Source organism: Peromyscus eremicus, chromosome 5, assembly GCF_949786415.1.
Source record: "Peromyscus eremicus chromosome 5, PerEre_H2_v1, whole genome shotgun sequence".
Taxonomy (NCBI): domain Eukaryota; kingdom Metazoa; phylum Chordata; class Mammalia; order Rodentia; family Cricetidae; genus Peromyscus; species Peromyscus eremicus.
In genome coordinates, this window is record NC_081420.1 from 135,050,849 (window position 1) to 135,071,474 (window position 20,626).

Genomic DNA, 20,626 nt, shown 5'->3' on the forward strand with positions numbered 1-20,626 from the left:
AAGGCTAGCCTTGGCTACAAAACAAGCAAGGCCCTGTCTCAAAAAAAGAGAAATAGAAAGGAAGCATCCAAGTCAGTGTTTCCCTCGCCACCTTTGGATTCTGGCAATGGCTAAAAACCCTGCAAGGAAAGATGGTCTGAGGATGTGTGGGACAGGCCACACACACCCCAACTCTTAGGCTGGGGGAGGCCTGTCCAGGCACTGACAGATGCAAGTGTTTGTTCCCTTTCCCAACCTGTCCCCTAAAGGAGCTGCGGTATCACATTCTTCGAAGTTTAAGGAAAATTGTTTCAGAGATGAGTTCTAGAGATAATCCCTGGATGTTTATTGTTCTCTGTCTCAAGTAGATTGGCAGATATAGCAACCACTGTATCTAACCCAGATGCTAGAACATTACAAATGTCATTGTTAATTACTTCTGGAGGCTTCAGCCAGGGTCTCTTTCCCAACCCTCAATGCTATTGACATTTATTCATTAGACGGTAAGTGCTGTAAGAAGCTCTGGGGATTTCTAGACCTTCTGAGTGCCCTCATGAAGTTTTGGGGTACAGATGTCCCAGGTTAAGGGACCTATTGAATGTTTACTTACAAAGAAAACAATGCAATAAGGAAGCAGCACCCCATCACCTTCCTATGCCCTTCAGAGGCTTGTTTACAGTTCTGAAAGTCCTGTGAGGTGGTAGTGGCACATGCCTGTAATCCTAGCAGATCTTGGATTTGAGGCCAGCCTGGTCTATACCTAGAAAGGTCCTGTCTCAAGAAAGCAAACAAACAATCAACCAAGTGAGGTCATGCACAGCATATCTTAGGGAATTGGGCAGTGGCTCTGATGATGCCCCATGGCAGAGGAGGGAGCAGTGATGGATCTCATCAGCTGTCCTTGAACCATGCAAAATGGAATCTTAGGTCCGAAAGGATGCTTATAGGTCAAGCTTCTGAGTCATAAGAACCGCTTGCACTTGCCCTGTGGCTGTGAGCGAATGATGAGGGAACTGTCTGGTCAGTGAAGGCAGGAGGCTTCATACACATACCCTGCATTCCGGATGGTGCCTAGCCAGCCCTGATGGAACTTGACATAGAATATTGGAACACTTTCCTCAAGTGCATGGAAAATCTCCCTCAGTAGTCCCCAGGGAAGTGGCCTCTCACCGTTGAAGGTATGCAGGGCACCAGATCTCTAAGAGGCAGGCTAGAGTGGACTCCATTCCCTGGGCTGGCAACATTTGCATGTGGAGGCACTCTCTGCCTCTGGGTATCCAAGTCAGTTCAGCAGCCAGGCAGGCGTTGGGCACACTGTCAATGCTTCATACTAAGGGAGGCGTTAGGAATGGGGTATTGGTTTTCAGCCACTTCCCTAAAATGACTTGAATTTTGTCCCATTAGTCCTACTTTGTCCCATCATAGCCCTCTTTGACTGCCTTGTTTGGTGGTGTGCCCCATACATATTGTACGTCTAAATTATGTCATTTGGGTGGCATTTCTTACATTGTCGTGAATTTTTTGAATCTTATGTTTTATGTTCACGTTGCCAATTCCTCCGTGGAATCTCTACAGAGAGTTCTACAAGCTGTGACTCAGTCTTGGTTTAGTGGGGTGATCTTCTGGTTCAGGGGAACTCATGGTCAGGCATAAGTTGCTCTGGCCAGGGTCATCCCTCTGAGTGGGTATGTTGAGGGTAATCAGAGAACTGCAGCAGGACTGTGACTCAGTTTACCTCAGCTAAGGAAGACTACCGCTGTGTAGAACAAAAGGAAAAGCAGGTAGAAGCCAAGGAATGGCAGGTGTCTCCAGAAGAATGTCTCTTCCGGGGGACGACAGTAGCACCGCTGGTGTCTTTAGGGCTCCATAGACTGTACTGAGGACCTCTGTGTGCTTGATGGCCCAGGCTTCACTCACTGCTTTGTGGAGTGGGGACAGAATGAGCACCAAGCAATCCTGCTGATGTGGCCCAAGAGAGCCATGCCGGACTCTTCTATAGACCCTATGCTACTCGGCTCCTACAAGTTGCCACTTAGGGTAGGCAGCAGTGCTGAGATATAAACTGCTGCCGCTGTCTGAGGTAGGCCACCATGATGAGCAGCAGGGCAAAGGGGTGAAGATCACCTTCCTCCCATTTTTCTCCTCTTCCTCCCCCTCCCACTTTGGATCTCTTTCCTTCCTCCTCTCTCTCTCTCTCTCTCTCTCTCTCTCTCTCTCTCTCTCTCTCTCTCTCTCTCTCTCTCCCTGTAGGTTGAGTTTTCCTGCCTGGCCCACAGTCAGGACAAATCTCTCTCACCTGCCAGTCCCACAGCCTCAGACCCAACCAAGTAAACACAGAGACTTATATTGGTTACAAACTGTATGGCCATGGCAGGCTTCTTGCTAACTGTTCTTACAGCTTAAATTAATCCATTTCTATTAATCTATACCTTGCCACGTAGCTCGTGGCTTACCGGCATCTTCACATGCTGTTTCTCATCGTGGTGGCTGGCAGTGTCTCTCTGACTCAGCCTTCTACTTCCCAGCTTTATTCTCCTCCTTGTCCCGCCTACACTTCCTGCCTAGCCAATGGCCAATCAGTGTTTTATTTATTGACTAATTAGCAACACATTTGCCATACAGAACATCCCACAGCATCTCTCTCTCTCTCTCTCTCTCTCTCTCTCTCTCTCTCTCTCTCTCTCTCTCTCTCTCTCTCTGTCTCTCTCTTACACACACACACACACACACACACACACACACACACACACACATTCACGTGCATTTATTTTCCTTTGAGGCAGGAGGTTGGAGATAGCCCAGGCTAGCCTCAGACTTGAGATCCTCCCTCTTTCAGACTCATAAGTTTGGGATTACATACCTGTGCCATTGTGCCAGGTTCAGCCTTACTCCTCAAGGCTTTCCTCAACCTTGGGTGCCCTCTGCCAGTCCTCCTGAGCAGGTTGAAGAGTGTCTCCATCTAGTACTAACCTGTGGATGCTTCTGCAAATCTCGCTAGTCTTCATAATAAAGCCTCGTGCCTGTGGCTTTTGTTTCCACTATATTTGCTTTCATCATTCACTCCTATTTAAAGTATGAAGTACTGATTTTCCACTTAAGATAGAGATAGAAATTTTCCTCTTAAAATAAGAAGATATTTTTGTTTCTGATTTGTATAATGAAATCAAAGTACTACTAAGCAAGGTCGTGAGAGCTGGAGTTTAAAAGCTGCTGAGCTAGGCCTCTTCCTTCTCTACCCTGCAGTCCTCTGTCCTTCTTGCCAAGGCTGCAGAGAAGGTGTTTTGATTGAGTATGTGTGTGTGTTTATATATACTCATATGGAGCTCTCAGATCCAGGCCTGGGGGAGCTGAACACAAGCAGAAAGATGCTGTCTGCCGACAGAGAGCCTGGCAGGAGCCTCAATGGGAGTCCGTGCTTAGGGAATGGAAATGCTGTGGACATGGAGGTTCCCTGTGTTATAAACAAGAAGGTTCCCTGGCCTCTGTGAGGGTTAGGGGCACAATGCTAGCCCCTCAAACCTTTCCCTTCCCAGTATACAACAGCCCCAGGGCACAGCAACTGTAGCAAAAGTACTGATACAAAGCACCTTCTTACCTCTTAGGACACACGGGTGCTTAACCCAGATCATCTCCTTTACTTGCGATACTCTTAAGAGGTGATAGGAATTGTGGTAGTAAGAAGACCAGAGGAGGAAGCCATGGTAGCTCGTGCCTGTAATCCCGTCATCATTCAGAAGGCTGAGGCAGGACTGCTCATGTTCAAGTCCATCCTTGGCTATATAATGATTTCCAAGCCAGCCTGAGACCATGTCGGAAAAAAAGAGGATAAAAAAGATGTTAATATTTTTTAAAGAACTATCCCCACACACACTCACAAATGGTCTAAAACTTGATCATGAACCCTGTGTCAAAATTCCTGATGCCTTCTTTGTAGACAGAGTTTGACAAGCTGATTCTGAAATTCATTTGGAATTTCAAAGGACCAAGAATAGCCAGTGCAGCGCTAGAAAAGAATAAAGTGAGACTCCAGCTTGACAGTTCAAAACTCACTACAAAGCAGTGGTGATCAAGACTGTATGGCACTGAGATGAAGCAGTGGAACTGAGATGAGAATCCAGAAAGAAACGCACATGTCTATGTCAGAGTGATCGTATCATGACGAAAATGTCGTCTTTTCCACAAATGGATCTGGGAAAACTGGATAACCAGAGATATGTGAATATAGTTGGGATCTCACATTGTATATAAAAGCCACCTCAAAAGACCTAAATGGAAGGACAAGGCTACAAAACACAGGGTGAGTCTTCATGAAATGTGGCTAAGAAATCTAAAGGGCAACAGAGAAAACCACATAAATCAGACTTCATCAAAAATTAAAGTGTTTGTGCTGGGAAGAATACAAAGACACCCAAGAAATGGGAGGAAATATTTAGAATCCAGTTATCTATCTGATCTTCAGTTTGAATATAAAATATATGAGAACTCTTACACCTCATTTATAAAAACAAATATACCAATTAAAATAAACACAGGGTCTGATAATCACTTCTCTATCATTAGCCAGCAGGGAAATGAAAATCAGAATCCCAGCCACTGTGTGGTACTTACTAGGATGCTAACAAAAGTGAAATGACTGGTGAGCGAACATGTGGAGAAACGAGTGGGAATAGAAGATGGGGAAGCCTGCGGTTCTTTAGATGATCAGCCATACAGTTATGGTATAAGCCAGAAATTCCATTCCAAGTGTACACCCAAGGGGAAAAAAAACGTAAATCCACACAGTCTTGTACAAAAATATTAATGGAAACACCATTTGTAACAGCCAAAGAGCAGAAGCAATCCAAGTGGACCAAAACAGAAAGAGAAAGGATGCAGATAGTATAGTGGTGGAATATTATCCAACCATTAAAAAAAAAAAAAAGTACTAATACGTCCTGCATTGAGAAAACACCATGTAAGAACTCAATCAAAAAAGACCATGGTATACTATTTTGCTCAAATGAAAACAGACAGCAGATACTAATACTAGAGATAGATGGGAATATGAGGAGGGGGAGCAAAAGATGAAGGCTGCAGGGTTTCTGTTTAAGGAGCCAAAAGTTCCAGAATTGACTATGATAGTGATTGCACATATTTGAATGCCCAAAACCAACTAATTATAAATCAAATTGTAGTAGGTCTTTCTTTGGACTGCCAGCTCGCAAATAATGACACGGAGACTTCCTTATTAGTTATGAAAGCTTAGCCTTAGCTTAGGCTTGTTACCAACTAGCTTTTAAGTTAAATTTAATTTAATTAAATAAACTAGCTTAAATTAACCCATTTAAGTCACCATGCACAAAAATAATATTAACCCATTTTATTGTCACAAATCACCCATTGCAGTGGGCCCTAATGTGAAACTCTTTGCTCCTGAGGAAACTGAAGCTGAGTGACCCGAGGTGGTGTTACTGTTCCTCATGAACACATAAGGACAGTGAAGCACAGAACTGGAGCTCTGACTGTAGAGACACCGCTCTACCTGACAGAGGCAGGGTGGCAGTCTGTCTCCAGACTTCACTCTGAGCCTCTGAGTGTGTTCGCTGCATGTAAAGAACGGGTCCCTGAGCCTCTGAGTGTGTTCGCTGCATGTAAAGAATGGGTCCCTGTTCCTGGGGAGCTTGAGTCCCCTCAGTTGCATATAGGGAAAGAAACTGGTGGAACACCATCTAGGTGACTGTCTAAACTAATTCACTCTAAATCAGGCTCCCATTCCTGGGCCTCAATGCCTTCATCCTTTGAACCGTATCTCAGGCTAGATGTAAGAGGCTCCATCTTGTAGACCTTGAAGCAGTAAGACTGTGGACAGCACTTAGCAGTAAGAAAAAGAAACTTATGACAGATCTCTCTGTGATCAGGCCCCACTGCCAACAAGACTGTGGAGCATCTTTGCTGCTGGCTGGAATTACATCCATCCAGAGCAGTAACCATGGTTACCTCAAGCTGATGAGAAGCTCTGATTAGCAGTTGTGCCTCTGGCTTTGCTTAACCAGGATTAGAAATCAGATCTCACATTGTTTGAAACACACTGTGTGGTAGAACAATCTCTATACCCTGTTTACTGGGACGCCGGGTGGAGAAGGCCACTTTCAGGTCTGGGGGCCTCTACCATTTTGGCATATTTTCCAAGATCATTTGACCCCCATGGGACTGACCCTCCCTAGGACTCTGGCTTCCTAGGATCACTTAGGTCCTAGCTAAGGATATCATTTCTCAGCACATGAGAGTTTGCTGTTGCAGGCCAAAGCCACGTAGGCAGAAGAAGGTGGACCGGCCACCAATGCCAAGCTCTTGGGAAGACACATGGGGCCACAATATTCAGTGCTACTCCCAGTTCTTTTTCTATGGCTGTTCCTGGGTCCCATTATTAGCTCCAGCTTCAGTCATGGCTGGAGAACCAGGAAGTAAGCCCATTTGGGAATAATGAGAGAATGCTGTACTGATGCCTGCCACCACACCTGCCTCGGGTCTCCGCCATTACTGGTTTCTCCAGCAGTGACACATACATGTATTTCTAACAGTTTAATGCAATAGTGCCTTTGAGATGGGTCTACACAGAAGTCTAAGGGCAACTGAGCAAAGAAAAAAAAAAAACCATTCATTTCTTTATGGGAACTTCGGTTTGTCTGAAAGATGCCTCTCCTACCACTGTGGACACAGGGAGGTGTGGCCTGTTTTACTCAGTCAGGACAGAGCCATCCATTGAGAGCCCTTGAGGGAGTGCTGCCTTGATTCTGTGAACCTCCTAAATTCTAGTTGTATGGATTTGTCTGGATCATTTAATGTTCCTTTGGTTCAATCCAGTGAGGTAACACTCAGTTCTTGTGTGGAGAACTTGAGATCCCTGACCAGTTAGAGGCTGATGCACCTTCAGGCATTCAGAAAACCTTGATCACCGAGTCATCCACTAGCTCACAAACGTAGCAGGGATGGCCCTGTGTATGCTGAGAATACGAAGGACGGTAATGCAAATGTGCCTCTGAACCCAAACGAAGTAACAGCTGTACCTAGAAGGTGGGCTTTGTACCACAGCAGCAACATCAGGGGACACACACATGCAAGAAATGCTTGGCCCAAGGAGAGGCAGGACCCAAGGAAAGCTCTGTGAACATGTGGCATTTGCGCTGCCTCGGAGGAGTCAGTAAGATTTGGAAACTGTCTTTTTGTGTCAAAACATGGCCCACTGAGAGCAGAAAACAGAGTGATTAAGACAGCCACCGGTCCAAGTCTATAGGTCAGGCTTACACTAAACCCACTGTAATTGTGAGAAGTTCTCGGAAAGAAGACACAGCTGTTGTAAGGAGGGATTGGTGGGCACTTTAGGTTGGACATGATAACTAAGGAGTTCCAGGACTCAACCTCAGATACTATGTTATGATCCATTCCCTCAACAACTGCCCTGGTTCCTCTGAGAACCAATGCTGAGGCCTCTGCAGTGCCTGTGGGTGGGTGAGGGAGGAAGTCACGGCTCCCAGATCCCTGGGTCAGCTAGCTTGCTTCACAACCTATCCGCTGCTGCCAGTACTGCAGGGCACACACCTGTCTGCATCCCCAGTGGGAAAACATGGCTGACTGCAGTACCCTCTTTGACATGATGTCAGAGATGCGCTAACACCCACATCCTCCCTTCTATCCAACTGCTCAGAGATCGCAAGACTCGGCCCCCACCCCCCACCCCATCCAAGCAGCTGGTAAGCTTCCTCCAAAGGTCATGTTACAGGCAGCCCATGTTTATATCTGCCAGCTGTAATCACAGAGACATCAGTTGGGGAAATCTCTTCTCAGGCATGCCTGTGTTCATAGTGACATGCCCAGGTCACAATCTGCAACATCACAGCTCTGTACCAACATAAGGATCCTGTTACAGACCCCTGTCTCTGCTATTGCTGGTGCACAGCGGCTGCTGTTAGATGCTGGGTGATCAGGTTCAGTGTCTCCAGGCTAAACATGATCAAGCAAACTCCGCAGCTGGGAATGAAGGAGTTCAGGAGCGTGTTGGTGAACCAAAGCTCCCTCCCTCTGGGTTCCCCTAGAAAAAGCTCCTGCACTACTCTCCAGTGCCTGCCAAGGATCTTGTTCTCCATGCTTCTGCATTCCCTCACATGCCCTCCTGCCCCCGGAATCTGCTGCACAGATCTGCTGCTGTCCTCTGTCCTCCCTGCCCCACCCCGCTTCCCCTACTGCAGCCCTCCTCTCCTTCTCTTCCAGCGACAGGAGCAGAAGTTTTGTCTGTTGATCACTCAGTGAGTTAATCAAGTAGGACTTTCATTATGTAACATTTCATACACGTAAAAGGATATACCAGTATATGGTCTGAGGAGTCGGGGGCCCGCTTGGCCAAGTCAGGCCCCCATGTGGCCTTCCCGGTGAGTAACAGCTCTAGTTAGCCAGGTTTTCTCCTCTCCGCTCAGTTTTATCCTGTTCTGCTGAAAGTCTTTGCCGAGCTCAGCTCCCTTTGCCTGTTGTTCCCATTTCCACGTCCCCTCAGCACGGCCCAAGAGCTGAGCACACAGGCTGGGAGTGACCACCTGGGGAAGTAGCCTTACCCTGCTGCTGCCCTGCCTTGGGGCGCATGGTTTCCTTTACCTAGAATAACCCCACCCACATGCCCCACATCTCCAGCTGTCACACCCACCTTTGCTGCTCGGCCCAAAGTGTCATGGCTTTCCTGGAGCCGCACTTGACTTTGCCCAGCCCTTTGGCTTCCTTCTCTCTTTGGCCCATTTACACCTGGGGTTTTCTTTCCCCTGGTGGCATAGCTGACATTCTGCTCCCTTTTGTTAGGGTGAATTTTTTTTCCAGATTGTCTCTCCCATACTTGATAATTAGCTTCTGCCCAGCCCAGCCTTCTAATTGTACAGCTTAATGGAGCTCTACAATTGTGCACAGTAGATGTTCAATAAAGTATAAGATTAGGATGGGTTGGTCTTCTAAAAGCCCAACTCACATCTTCCCTGAAATCCTTCAAAGATGAGCATCCATCCGTCTTCCCAGCAAGCTAACGGCTTCTTGGTAGCAATGTAGTTGATACTTGACAAATACTGGCCAAATTATAAACATCTGTAAGCAGTCTGCCCAAGATGGAGAATTAGAATTAGTTCTATCTAAGACAGAAGGCTAGTAATGTAGATCACTTCTTTAAAACATACTCCCTATCTAACATTTAGAATTATAGACTAGATATATAAAGGCAAAGTAATCATGGCATTGAATGTGCATTTTTATACAGGTACACTGAGGATAAAAACCCTCAAAAAGTCATTTATGTAAAGGCATGAAGTATGTGTATGGTCTTCTTTAAGGCTATAGGGTTCTGAGGGAGAATTTTATCCGCCTGGTCCTCGGATGGCAGTGCCTTTCATAAACACAACCCACTTTGCTTTAGACAACACTAACAAAAACGTGCACCACTCTGAAACAGCTTTTAACAGTAAAGCATATTTATGTCCCGTCCTCATGCTCAGTACAAACTACATTTAGGGTAATTAATCTGCAGAACCCCCTTTCACTCACAGCTGTCATTTCTAGTTTTCTGTGTGCCCTTCTGATGCCTGTCAATGTGTGTCAAAAGAAACTTTCGCTTCTGCCAGAAATACAGTGAGGTATCCGATCATGCACATTGCGCTTGATGGGCAGGCTTGGGAGCAGCTGCTGTGTGAAGGGCTGTGCCGGGAGAGAGCAGCGGCAGACAGGAGAAGAGCTGGTGTTTCCCAGATGCCTGCTCCAGCCCAGAGGCTGGGTTTCCTCAAGACGGCAATGGTGGAGCTAGCTCTGCCATGTGGGATGGGAAATAAGCAGTACACACACAGAAAGCCAACAGGCCAAAGAGAAGTAGGCTGTGAGGAGAATTTCAGTGGAGTCAGAGGGCAGACAGACTGTGATTTGCTGGGAACGATCAGAGATTCCGTCTCTGAAGTAACAGAGCATCTCCAGGTGGGCAGAGAGATGAAGGAAGTTCTCTAATCAAAGATGGGAGTGGTTTGGATGTGTTCACAAAAAGAAGTTAAGCCGGCAAGGTGGTGCACACAGAGGCAAGCAGATCTCTTGTGAGTTCCAGGCCAGCCAGAAGCACATAGTGAAACCCTCTCTCAAAGTAATAAAATAACCCGACAAGCTGGGCTTGCTGGAACACTCCCTATAATCTCAGCTACTTCAAAGGCTGAAGCAGGAGGATCACAAATTTCAGGCCAGCCTGAGGAGAACAGCAGTACCCCCATCTAAAAATCTCAAAACAGAATGCGGGGAGGAGGAAGAAGGGACAGAAGAACAGAGGGGAAGAGGGAGGCAGGAAGGAGGTCTTTGTGACTAGAGTACAGTAGAGTGGGGCTGGGAGATAGAGTCAAGGAGGACCAGAGGCTGGGGTTGGTCCATATGGGAGGCAGTGGTAAAGACCTGCGCTTTCATTTTGAGTTTGGTGAGAGCCTTTGGGGTATAGATCACCTACAGATCCAGAGATGGGAATGGAAGTAGAGAGATCATTGGGGGACCGGTGAAGTCATCTCAGGAGGGGCCATGGGAGCCCAGAACAGAGAAGGAGGGTTAGGGAAGTGGGAGAGTAGGTAGGCTCTGCATGTGTTTTGCGGTAAAGCAGACAGGACTTCCTTTCATGTTCAACGTGGGTGAGAGAAGTCAAGGGTGAATGGAAAGTTTGGGGCTAAGGAGCTGATAAAAATGGAGATGGTGCTCACTGAGATGTGGAGGAAGGTGAGACCCACGCAAAGGCAGGAGCTTGCTGGCCTCTGGAAACTGCACCTCAAGTTCATAGTAGACTGCTGCATTGCTCTTTGCCAGTGAGTCCAAAGGTGGCCTCAGCACGTCAAGACTGACCTTCAGAAATCTACTCGTAGAGTGATGGGAGCTTTGCTGTCGCTGGCAGAACGCATATTGAGTGTGGGTTAGAGAGTGGGCTGGGGTAACGGGGTTGGTTAGCCCCTGGGCCAGCACTGCCAGAGGGAATGTTAGGGAGCTCCTGGCTGCATGTAGCAGAAAACCCAACTCCAAATGGCTCAGGTAAACTGTGCATGAAATTACAACCACATATCAAGAAATATAAAATTCAGCAGTCCTAAGGCTGCCCAGTGAAGCTTGTCAGGGGCCTCTGTCTTCTGTTTGCCACCCTCAAAGTTAGCTCTGCACTTTGACAACTCTGGGCATCAGGTTTTGAACATGAAAATCCAGGGCCGTGTGAGGACCTAGCCTCTCTTGTTTCAGACACACCACAGATATAGTTGCTTTTACATCTCATTGTACAGACTTGGGTCCCAGAGCTCTTCCTAAGCCATCATTGGTTAGTGCGATACAACTGCATGATGAATTCAGACCAATCAGGTGTTGTAGATACCAGATCACAGGTGGGACTTGGTCAGCAAAGAAAAACATGGTAGATGACTGGGCCACCAACAGTATTTGCCCCCATCTTTAGCAGTCAAAAGGAATTGCCCCTGAGAAGTAGGACATGGGTATGTAGGTGGTGGATGGCTTGAGCTGATGCACAGAAGCATCGAAGGCATGAGAAGTTGGAGGCTGATGTGCTGCCCACACTGTGGCAAGGAATGAAAGCCTTAAGATGGAACCATAGCCTCATACCTTACTAGTGACTTTGGATGATTGGAGGTCCTCAGAGATTCCTCTAGGCCTATCCATCATCTCCAGGAAGGAATTTGTCAAGAATGTGGGGTCCTGGTAAGTTAGAATAGAAATACCACTTGTGGGGAAATTGGGATGTCCTCGGTTTAGCTCTTGTGTCCAATGCCAGGTTTAGTGTGCTGACTCTGGGTAAAAAGCAGAGTAGGGGTGAGCTCCGCTTTGGAAAACCTAACCAGAAACTGAGACCAATTGCTGGTCATGCCTGTTTTCCTTCAGATCCTGTATCACACTCTTTCAGTCGCAAATGACAGAAACCCTGCCCACACTGCTTAGATATAGCACAGACATCGGACAGCCTGGTCCCAAGGGCTCCTAAGGTATCTTCAGATCTGCTGTCTTCCCTCCCTCTGCCCAGGTTAACCTCACACTTGGGGTTCAGTCACAGGACCACAGTATGACAGCCTCAGCCTCAAATCCCCAAGCGTGCCAGGAGAAGTCTCCTGCTTTTCAGGGTTACTTGCTGTCCAACTGTGCAGCAGCTGTGTGGTTCTGGGGGGAAGGGGTGGTAGTTTAATATGGCCTAGGCATTCCCAAGAGTTGGGGAAGAGTAGCCTCCAAACGCCTAGTGCTGGCAAAAGGTGAAAGAATAGATCCTAAGTAATACAAGATATTCTGGCCAAGATACCACCCCAAAGTCTAAGAAATGTCCAAGAGTTTGATTCACTGTCCCTTCGATGTGTGTTACAGACTAGAATGGGCTAGCACAGACATCGCACTAACCCTGTAGTATTCCTGGAGAGGAGAGGGTGGAAATCATCTTCGTAAGATGAAGAAACTGAGTCATCTGGATAGAAACTGGCAAGTCTGTCTTACGATCCCCCAAGTCTAGAGTTCCTGCCCACTGCATCCATGGCTAACTGTGAGACTGCGTGCATGTTTGACTAAAGTTTTTAAAGAGCACAGATGAAGTTCAGTTGGAGAGTCAGCTTGGGAGCTGCAGTCACTAGAAGCCTTGTGATATGTAAATGGTAAAATAGAGATTCATTAAGCTCAAGGGCATGTTTTAATAACAGTTAATTAACTTTTCCAAGACAGTCAGCAAATATTTTCCCTTTCTGCTAAGATGGGTTCTAAGAAGGTTTGTAATACAGAGCCCCAGGTGGTCATGCACAGGCAGGATTCCCCGACAGCCTCCCTCAGGAAGAATGTCTGCTCCTCATCCCCAACCCATGTCAGACTATTGTTGGCTGGTGGTCTTGCCTGCCAGATGGCAGGAAGCAGTTTGCTCTGAGGACCCAGGTACTTAGCCTCTCCCTGTAAGAGTCAGCCAGTGCTGTGGGGCCCCTCTGCCCACATTCCCATCAGCCTATCATGCTTAGCTTCCTGAGCTCTGCCTCCAGCTGATCAACCAGGCTGCTGTTGTCTTGGATGAACACATGGCTCCGATCATCCCCGCTAGACTTCCAGGTGTTGTTTTTTAAGAAACTTTTCTGGGGCCCAGACAAAATGAGAGCCTTCCAGCTACTGTGTCCAACCCCTGGAAGACTTGTATAAACAACAGGTTTGGCCCCTTCAGGAAGAGGAGCAGTGGGAAAATGATAGAAAGTCTAAGAAAACATCCTCCTGTCCTCATAATAGGGCCTCTGAGAAGGTGCTGGAGGGAACTGTACTTCAATGGGCTGATGGAGCCAGACCGTGTGCTTAGGATACCTTGAGACCATATCTGCAGGTACGAGGTACATCATGTACACTGTGCTCTGCACTTCTTGGTTATTAGTCTTGGGTGGCAGAGCACTCAGCACAGGGCGGGACAGCCTCTGTGAGCTGGGTTTTCTAACTCCAGTCTTTGATGTTGGCCCCAGATGCCAGGCTGCGCCAGATTTTTTTCAGTCAGGACTATGGAATTCAGTAAGTAAATTTTCTAGCCAGCTTCATCAGTGAGCAGAGCCATCCATATGCTCCAAATGAGGGGTGCACAAAAGTGCCCAGTTAGAGCACAGCTTCCCAGCCACACAGCTCGGCTCCACCTCCTCGTGCTGTGTGGACTCAAGTGAACAAAGTGATCTCTGGCAGCCTCCACTTGTCTGCTGCAGCACAGCCTGGCTTAGGCTGCGGTGAGGGCAAAAGATGTCACACATCACCCACTGAGCACGACATTCTGGACCATCATTCCTCACTGGTCACAGGTTGTGCACCTCCTCCATCCCATGGCATCTTGGGAATGTTGCTTTGGGTGCCAGCCCTACATGAGCCTTACCGAGTTGTCAGACATGGGGCTGACCACGTCCCTCTCAGAAGACCCAAGCAGATTCGCAGATGCCTTGCACATCCTTCCTCCTGGCTGGAAGGTCAGAAGGGAAAGACACCCTGCTGCTTTGCTGTGCACTGGCCTGCTTTTGCACTGCTCACTGGGGTCTTTCCTACAAGTGGACCCTAAGTCATCTGGAGGAGACACTGTACTGGAGCCAGATCCTGAGGCTACAGGGATACTTAGGGCTGATGCTTGCCTCTGCCAGCAGCTCTACTATGGAGTTGCTCTCACTTGACCTCAAAGTGTCCCACAAGATAAAAATGGCACCAGGCATCTCCAGAGCTAAGGATGTGAGCAGAGAACAACCCCAACCCCCTCTTGCCCATCCCAGGTCCCAGTCAGCTCTCCCAGAGGACTTGAGAGGACCCTGGGTGTAGTGCCAGGACCTATCCATCCCCATCATTCCTTGATCTCAGCAGCATGTGACTCATCCTGCAATGTTGTCTTATCACAAAGATTAGTAGGAAGGAAGCTTGGGATATGGAGTCAGAAGACTGGGTTGGAAGGGCTGCCTGCTATCTGGTGACCTTGAACAAATAACATCTTTCCAAACTTCTGATTTATTGCCTGAGGATAGCGAGAAGAGAACAGCCCCCCTGTCTTCTTAATAGGGTGTGTGTCCAGGCTACATAGTAGGGCTGTAATGCAAGACTTAGTTGCTTAAGAATCAACTGGTTTAAAATAAACCAGAGGTGAATTTGAGAAATAGCCTAATAGGGAAGACATTGGCTGCTCTTCTCGTTCACTGTTGGGCATGCATCTCTGCACTGCCCTCCCAACTCTGAGCTATGCTGTCCTGCTGACTATTCTCAGGTTCATTCCCCACAGGAAGGCATACAGACATGGCTTATCGGGCTCATACCCAGTGGACTGTAAGCCTCTGTCCTGTGGAAGCAGAGTTGAGGATATGGCTGGCAGTGTAAGAGGAGCCAAGCCTGAACCTCTCTCTTCCCCAAGTTGGAGGTGGGAAGGAGATGCCAACTCTGTGCTTGAGCTTCTGATTTGAAATCTAAACCAAGCCCCAAAACAACTTACTGAATTACAGTGTAAACTTGTATTAAATTTACACCATGTGGGTAAACTTTACAATGTGCAGTGTTCCCATTCAAGACATGCCTTTTTTTTTTTTTAAAACAAGTCTCATTATGTAGCCCTAGCTAACCTGGAACTCACTGTGTAGACCAGACTGCTTTCGCCTCCCAAGGGCTTGGATAAAGGCATATGCCACCACACCCAGCTGTGTCCTCAGATTTTTTGAATCTTCTCATCACCATAGCCATAAGTTAATATTTAACTGTGAAATTTATATAATATTCATTACATATAAGTTAATTTAAAATATGTGGAATGACTAAATTAAGACAATTAACAATTTAAGGTTTTTCTTGTTGGTTGATAAAACTATTCAATTTTTAATGTTTATATTGTATCCAGCCCCTTATTGACATTGTTATTAATTACAGTAGACTGTTTTAAACAATAGCACCTCAACTTTCCCAGATATCCAACATCGTCAGGATTATTTTCTGTTTTTGCAACATTGGTGCCATTTTCCTGCTTTTCCAGTTAGTTTTAGTAGATCATGATAAATAACAATGGTGACTGTCACTGTCCACAACATACTTATTCATGGGTGTTGCTAGTTTTTATTCTGTGTAAGTAGTTAGCTTCATGAATGGTTTTTAATTAGAAATGATCTGAATTTTTCTTTTTAAATTTTTTTAGCATGTATTACTAACTATACGTGTTAGTGGGGCCCAGTGGGGCGTGTTCATTCATTCATGTTACACTAGTATTGAATCCAGCCCTTCTTTATCCACCTCACATAGCACTCCCAAGAAGTAATGTTTTAGCTTCCCTAGTGATCCTATATCCTGCACCCATGGTGGTTGTCACAGATAATGTTGATGAACATTCCACTATCCCAGATGGACACATTCAGTTGTAACATGATTTTCCCCCCCTTGGATTCTTGACTAGATTCAATTTGATTATTTACTATTTTATTTTAGATTTAATTTATTGTTTTATGTGTATGAGTGGGTGTTTTATTTCCTGCATATATGTATGTATATGCTGGAAGAGGGCATTGGATCCCCTGGGACTAAAAAGGCAATTGGGAGCCACCATGTGGGTGCTGGAAATCAAGCCTGAGCCCTCTGCAAGAGCAACAAATGCTCTTAGCCACTGACCCAACTCTCCAGCCCCTGCATCTTATTTATTTTTTTACTTTTGTGATTTATGAGGCAAGATCTGTCTCTGTAGCTTATTCTCTGTGTGCAAGTGAGAGATAAAATAACCTAAGACACTGTTGTTTAAAATTAGTTCTTCAGGATCAATGAGAGAATTTACAAGGGGCTGGAGCTAACTATTTAACGGTGAATCATTTACAAGAAAATTCTCAAAATTATGTTAAATACCTTAGTTTTATTAAGCTGTCCTGGGAATCACAGACATGAGCCACCCTGCCTAGCTTAATTTGATAATTTTGAAAAAACTTAAGTTTTGCAGTAGTATTATTATATTTATGTAAATATTTTGTTTACCTTAGCAGTTCTTTCTTGGTGACATGTTCAAACATTCCTCTTCTGAGTCAGTTTTGATATTGTATTTGGCAATGGGATCATCAAATTCTCAGGTCTGTGGCCACAAAGGGTTGGATGCAGTGTTCTGACATGACTTTATCTCTTATATATATTATATATGTATATATATTCTATAGCATTCTGTAGAATATATAATATATTAAATAAAACTGGTTTTATCCAATAATTTTTATTAAATCAAATGAATTTTATTATGTTTATTATTTTATTTTCTGAATGGGATGATAATTTTATGATATGAAGAGAAACTAGAGTATGGGATGATAATTATCATTGAATAAAATAATGAGCTCATCAATAAGAATTGCAGGTTTTTTTCATATACTGTCTTCCTTGGGGTGTAGCAATTCAAGTTGTGGTGCTTTCATACCATTGGTTATGAAGCTCTGCATCCTTCTGTGTGATGGAGAGTCTCTGAGATCAGGCTGCAATTCGACAAAACTCACCCAATCTCTTGGACCCTAATGCCTCTTCAGCTCAGCGGTGCATCTCTGGTAACCTTGGCAGTTCTTTCTTGGTGACATGTCCGTTCAGACATTCCTCTTGCTGAGTCAGTTTTACTGATTATGTTTGGCAATGGGATCATCACTTCTCAGGTCTGAGGCCACAGAGGGTTGGATGCAGTGTTCCAAATTGATTTCCACAGCTCTTCTGCAGCTGGGTTGAGTTTCTGTTTTTGTTCCTGAGCTTTTTATATTTGCTGTTTTTCTCCTAACCACCCATAATAAGCATTGTTTTACTTACTGTAAGTTCTTTTGGTTTATGAAAGCTCTCCACTCCTTTGCTGTTCTGAATCTTGCTTTGCTTTGACTGCGTTCATCCATGGTCCTGGGCTCTCCTGCCTTGCTTTCTATGGCTTGTCTCTGAGCAGGACTTTGCTGTCCATGTTGGGAAGTGGTTTGCAATGCTTACTTAAACTGCTTTTTATAGTTTTCAATTTCTTTTCAATTTTAATGATTTCCTTTTTAATTCTAGGTTTATCTAGAGTATGTTGCTTAGTTTTGAACTAAATATTTTTCTTCTAATTTTTTTCCCATGGTGTTGGGGGTCTAACCGAAGTTCAGAGCAAAACAAGCAAGTGCCCTACCTCTGAGCTATAGCCCCAGCACTTTGCTATGTTTTTAAATGTTCTATATTTGTTGGCTAATGGGGAGCTTATTGCTGCAGAGGCTTTCTTTTGTAAAGTTTTGGAAGGCCTGTCTGATCCAGCACTAGCTATCCCTCTATGCTGCTCCATGTCTCCCTGTGTTTCCCTACTTCCCTAAGATGAGCGTCTACAGTAATGATCCTGTCTCCAGCTTGAGGAACCATTGCAACACTTTATCTTCTCTCCCCTTCAGTTTGCTTAGAACTTAGGGCTGTCACTGGAGCTTACACTGAATATGGCCTTTCTATACAAAGTCTTGGTTTGTAGATGTTCCTCTCGGAGCTGAGTCAGTGCCCATGTAGACTTAGGAAAGGAGAAGGAAGAGAGAGGGGTGGTAAGCAGATCCTTACTCATCTGCTTTTCTGACCTGTTCATTTTTCCCATTATGAAGTCTCTTTTCTGAAGAATTTGTTGTTTGCATTTAAAATTTTCCCTACATGGGATGTCTAAGAATCTAAGAGTGTTGTAGAATGTTATTTTAAGGTGTGTTACTTTTGCATTTGTTTAACTCTATGAAGCTGTGTTACTGTGCCTGTCTAAAACACCTGATGGTCTAATAAAGATCTGAACAGCCAATATCATGGCAGGAGAAAGGATAGATGGGACTAGCAGGCAGAGAGAATAAATAGGAGAAATCTGGAAGGAAAAAAGTAGCCAGAGAAGGAGGAAGACTCCAGGGGCCAGCCACCCAGCTACACAGCAAGCCACAAAGTAAGAAAGAAAGGTCTACAAAAATAGAAAAGGAAAAGCCCAGAGGCAAAAGATAGATGGGATAATTTAAGTTAAGAAAAGCTAGCTATAAATAAGCCAAGTTAAGGCCAGTCTTAACTTGGGGCTTAATTTATAATTAAAAATAAGTCTCTGTGTGTGATTTATTTGGGAACTGGGTGGCAGGCCCCCCAAAAGAGCAAAAACAAACAACAACATAAGAGACCTCATGTTTGGAATGATTAGTGTGAACCATGACAGAAGCTTGTTCCTACATTATTAAATTGTCTTAGTCAGTGTTCTATTGCTGTGAAGAGACAACATTTAATTGGGACTGGCTTACAGTTTCAGAGGTTTAGTCCATTATTGTCATGTCAGGAAGCATGGTGGCGTGCAGATGGACATGGTGCTGGAGAGGTAGCTGAGAGCCTACATCCAGATTGGCAGGCATCAGGAAAAGAGTGACACTGGGCCTGGCTTGAGCTTTTGAAACCTCAGAGTCCACCCTCAGTGACATACTTCCTCCAACAAGGGCACACCTCTAATCCCTGTCAAGTAGCACCATTTCCTAATGACCAAGCCTTCAAATATATGAGCTTATGGGGGCCATTCCTATTCAGACCACCATATAAATTAAGCCAGGCATAAGGACTCATGGCTGTAATACCTAAGAATTATTGAATATTGTTCAAGATCGTTCTCCTAAAAATGCTGGCCAAACTGTGTGGGAAGCTTTGGTTCCTTCTCAAGTAGCCCACATGACTTTCTACTCTTCTGGGTGGTCATGTTTCAGAAAAGAATTCCAGTACAGCCTGATTTTTTTGGGGGGGTAGGTAATATGTTCATTCTGTCTCTCTCTTTCCAGATTTGTTTCTTGTTGCTTGTGTTTTAAGCATGGTGCTTGTTTATTTTGTTTTTATTTTTTGAGACAGGGTCTTGCTATGCATCCCTGTTTGGCATAGAATCTGAGATTGCAGACATTCACCACCATGCCTAGCTAGCCTGGAGTATTACACCTCTCCTCCATGCCTACCTAGTTGGAGTCTTACAATGCTGTTTGGTCATCCTCAAGTTGAAGAATTATGTACATCTTTTCTTGTCCTTCTGCTTGGAATTCCCTGCACCTTTCAGTCTGCACAAGTGTCTTCTTCAGTCAGGAATTACCTTCTGCTTGTTGTTTGATCGCTGGCTACCCTCCATCACTTTATTTTTCTTCTAGAACTCCAACATGCCCAGTTTGATCTTCTTGGATCTGTCCTCCAGATCGTTTCTTTTCCTGTGTACATACTCTCTTCATATCCTCTTGTATACTTGGAAGTCATATTCCCATTTGTTCTTGCAGGCCTCACATTCACAGCTCAGCAGGGACCCTTCTACTGCAGTTGGGAAGACAGTATTTTAATGTATAGAAAAACTTCTGCATGTGTCCTGAATTGCTCTCCAGGTACTGCACATTCTTGTTGCATTGTTATTTGTCTCCTAAAGCAGCTGTACTGCACTGAGCATGTGCACTGCTTCTGCCTGATCTTCTGCTGGGGCTTTAGTCATTGAATACTGTGCTCTCTTCCTTGTAGAATCTCAGTAGCAGCATTCTGTAGCTGGTGGGTGGAATTCTCTCTCCCTCTAGTTTGATGGTGTTGAGGAAGGTGACTTTCTACTTCTGGGACAGCTTGATCAATCCCTTTCCCCTCGCACCCTGGTTCTCCTTCAACCCTATGGCTAGAGTTTGCAGCTCATGACTTTGCTATTGCTTGGCCTCCTAAGTTACAGGGAAACGGAGATGTGAGCCTATGGGTCAGAGCCAGTTTCTACCTCCCCTACTCCCACTTCACCCTAAAACAAAGAGGAGTGTAGGTGATGATGTCTTTCTGGGTACCATGTTCTAAGAATCCCTGACTTATCACAGTTGCTAATGGGCCAGCTGTGACTGAAGTGCTCTCTCTCACTCAACATCTCGCTCTCTCTCTCTCCTTCCCTCTTCCTTTCCCCTCCCCGTCAGTCTCTCTCCTTCCTCCTCTCTCTCTCCCTCCCTTCAGTCCCTCCCTCTCTCTCTGTTTTCCCTGCTCCTCCCTGTCTCCCTGTCTTAGTTAGGGTTTCTATTGCTGAGATCACACACCATGACCAAAAAGCAAGTTGGAGAGGAAAGTGTTTGTTAGGCTTACACTTCCACATAGCTGTTCATCACCAAAGGCAGTCAGGACAGGATCTCAAACAGGGCAGGAACCTGGAGGCAGGAGCTGATAACAGAGG

The 20,626-nt window shown here is 45.5% G+C and overlaps 1 protein-coding gene and 1 long non-coding RNA gene across 5 annotated transcripts in view; one reads left to right on the forward strand and one right to left on the reverse strand.

The window, feature by feature from the left end:
• The window catches only part of Gnao1 (G protein subunit alpha o1), a 159,028-nt gene that overhangs the window by 44,169 nt on the left and 94,233 nt on the right, over positions 1–20,626 (forward strand). The gene's annotated exons all lie outside the window — the stretch shown is intronic.
• On the reverse strand, positions 785–9,623 carry LOC131912060 (uncharacterized). Of its 3 annotated transcripts, XR_009379511.1 has the most exons (5): positions 9,532–9,623; positions 3,575–3,778; positions 2,840–3,042; positions 1,715–1,895; positions 785–1,309 (listed from the first exon to the last, which is right to left on the reverse strand). It is a non-coding gene; the product is annotated as an uncharacterized LOC131912060 (long non-coding RNA). The 3 variants fall into 3 exon arrangements; XR_009379512.1 differs by having other exon boundaries at positions 785–1,895; positions 2,950–3,042; XR_009379510.1 differs by having other exon boundaries at positions 785–1,895.